At 35.1% G+C, this 3,540-nt stretch overlaps 1 pseudogene; it reads left to right on the top strand.

Moving 5' to 3' along the window:
* The first annotated feature begins 1,279 nt into the window (after nt 1–1,279).
* On the top strand, nt 1,280–2,128 carry LOC149207260 (myb-related protein 2-like; annotated as a pseudogene).
* The last annotated feature ends 1,412 nt before the right edge of the window (nt 2,129–3,540 follow it).

The following is a 3,540-nucleotide window of genomic DNA, read 5'->3' on the forward strand; positions in this document are numbered from 1 at the left end:
TGCACCCCTCAAACCCCCTATGACCCCCCCGCTACGCAATCGGTGCAACGAAGGGGGGCCTCCGCCCCCCCTCTAACCCCCTGGTTAACTACGTGGGCTAGTTGTGGAAAGAATATAACACAACCCAACACATAAATACATTCTTAAATTTCAATTTTTTCTATGGTAGATTTCATCTACTAGAAAAATAATGTTGGAATAACTATAATATGATTTCACCTTTCAATTTAATGAGTACAATATTGATTCACTTAACCAAAATTCTGGTATGTTGAAAGCTTTCGGATGGTTTATGTATAATTAGGTATTTTTAAGTTGAATATCAAGCTTCATGCTAAGAAATTAAGCTAGCCATAAGCTCCATGAATTGCTAGCTGCTATGACAATAGTGAATGAGTTTCACTACTAACTGTCAAAATATTAATAATTATTATTTTCACATTAATAATTTTAAAAAATATTAAAAAACCAAAAAAGTTACTTGTACAAACCCTAAGAATTTTTGTTTCTCATGTCATACCCATTTTGCAATTCTTGTTTCTAGTAGCATAGGAGTATTTGATACTTAGGATCAAAAGAAAGACACGAACTTTAGCACCATTCTTATTCTTGGAACTGTTCCAGAATACAGTCCATGTGTTAAGCTCCACCAATGTAGTCTTGACGTCCATCTGCTCCACCTCTAAGTCATATGAAACTTCCAATGCAAGAAGTATTTCTTCTTTCTTCTTTTGATCGTAAGTGGAGGTTCCTTTTTATTTTATTTAAGGCAACATCAGGAAGTAATTGGACATTATGGTAGGTAAATACTTCATGTATGTGAAGTAATCAATCTACAGAGTTATGTACTGGGCAAAGTCCTTTCTTTGCCAAAGAAAAGGCATTGGACTAGGCCAAGGCTTCGTTACACAAGGTATGGCAAGGCACATGTTACTCACATAAGGCATGTGAAAGTAAGGTCTTATAAAGTCCTGGGTCTGGAAACGTCAAAGCAGGCAGGCATAGTGCGTTCTCTCCTTTTAGGGTCATTAAGGGTGAATAGAGATATAAATTACCAGGCATTGTGAATTTTATTTAAGATAGTTACTTCATGTAATCACCTTCTATTCTAGTGTTAATTTTATGTTAAAATGAAAAGAAACAATTTTTGAACTTGATATGAGAGCTGAGATTAAGCTGTGTTTCCATTGATTCTGTCTAGATAGCTCTATTAATTTGGGGTGAAAAGAGAAAGAACATGAAAGGAGTTCAATATTGGCTCTCTTTTTCTTAATCTAACATGGTTGAAACAGGTAAGTACTTGAAGTCTGTGCTAGAAAAGGCTAGGGAAACTCTTGCTGGCCACAACTTAGGTTCTGTTGGACTGGAAGCTGCCTGTGCAGAAATCTCAGAATTGGCTTCAAAAATGTCCACTGAATGCCTCAACAATGTTTTTTCTTGTTTACCTGAAATTCCATCATTATACAAGCAACAAAAACATATGGTACATGATATGCATAGCCTTAATCAACAATCTCAGGTCACAGATTATTCAATGGAGAGTTGTTTGACATCAAATGAGAGTTCTGAAAAGAATTTAGATCGGAATATGCAGAACGTTGGAAAGAAAATATTGAGAACATTAAATAATAGAAATGTACCTTTTTGGCAGACTGAGACCAGAGAAGATGTCAGTTTCCGAGAATTGAGTGCCACACAATTGGGTTGGGAAGAAAATCTGAAACAAGATGAAAAATTTGTGTCCTCTCCAACTAATCCAAAAGATTCAGACAAGAATTCAATTCCAACCAAAGGAAATTTATGGGAGAGGACCACAAGTTTTAGGGTACAAACAAAAGAAAATGGCTATGGCATGTCTGATGCAAGGGAAAAATAGATGGAAGTAAATGGATCATGTGTAGGACAACAAGTAATTAAACCAGAAGTGCCTAGGAGCTTCTCTTTGCATGAAGTTTTCTGCAAGGGTGAATTGGCAGGGCTTCATAGGGATGAAGTTGAAATTCCTTCAGTTAGAAATAACAAGCTTTCCAAGCTCACTGAATAATTAGACTTGAATGCTAATGATGACACTAGTATAGAATCCAATTGTAGGGAGTTCGATTTGAATGGTTTTGGATGGAGCATATGACAATGAATGTTAGCAAGTCATTTAAGAAATTTGTACCTTCCATCTTTGACAAAAACCTTCATCACTCACTGAATCCTAGGTTCATGAATCAGAATCAAGAGTGTGATTTTATGGTTCTTGATATATTATCTAGAAGTTGAACTGCTAAAATATTTAGACAAACCACTGGGAGCTTATTCAGCATATGTATTTATAATACCACTGCCTAGATATGAAATTCAGAAGCTTATTTTGTTTCTCCAGTGAAGCTTTGTGTTTATGTTTTTCATACACTATAGGCTAAGCACAGGCTATCACAACCCAGTGGATTGGATAATTTGTATTGTTTTGAAAGTATGGAGTAGAATGCTTATATTCAGTGAGGAATGAGAATGAAATTTTGATGTGGTGTCAACTCTGTATATTTTAGAGAATACATGAATTGGTATATATGCAGCAACAACATATGGTACAGGTTATGCATAGCCTTAATTAATAATCTCAGATCACAGATTATTCAATGGAGAGCTATTTGACATCAAATGAGAGTTCTGAAAAGAATTTAGATCGGAATATGCAGAACGTTGGCAAGAAAATATTGAGAACATTACAAAATAGAAATGTACCTTTTTGGCAGACTGAGACCAGAGAAGATGCCAGTTTCCAAAAATTGAGTCCCACACAATTGGGTTGGGAAGAAAATCTGAAACAAAATGAAAAAATTGTGTCCTCTCCAACTAATCCAAAAGATTCAGACATGAATTCAATTCATGATATTACCTCAGTTTAGATGCCTCTGTATAGATATCAGAACAAAAGAAAAAAGTTGTACTGCGGGTGATGATGGCATGCACATTATGATCATACTATCACCTGGAAATATTGTCAATACCCTGTACTACTGGGCTTCATGTGTCACAACTCTATTATAATGTGTAACATATATGTGAATGACCATTATCAACATTTGTAGCTCAAATGTTAAAAAGTAGCAAACAATGCCCTCAGATTGACACTATGACTCCATATGCCCTCATTTCTCCTGGACACGATTAATTATCCGATTCATATGAAGAATCTCTCTATTCGAGTAGGTGTGGCAATTTTGATTACTTCATGTTTGTTGAAATAACATGTATGGTCTTCAACATGGTTTTTTAGATTGTTTGCTCCTTTTCTGTAAGTAGAAAACGAAATCCTGCAAAACACTCAGATTCCAACTGTATGATGACATGGTGTGCATTCTAGTTTCAATTAACTGATTTTTTGTATTTTTCCCTTTTGTTTTGTATTTCACTTATACAACAAAGAAACATAGTTCTTAATCTTTTGTATGCTTTCAAATTGTTGAATTGGATTCCAACTGTATGATGACATGGTGTGCATTCTGGTTTCAATTAACTGAGTTTTTGTATTTTTCCCTTTTGTTTTGT

This window comes from Pinus tabuliformis, chromosome 1_2 (assembly GCF_031772625.1).
Source record: "Pinus tabuliformis cultivar Carrire ecotype Pingquan chromosome 1_2, CPIR1, whole genome shotgun sequence".
NCBI classification, from domain to species: domain Eukaryota; kingdom Viridiplantae; phylum Streptophyta; class Pinopsida; order Pinales; family Pinaceae; genus Pinus; species Pinus tabuliformis.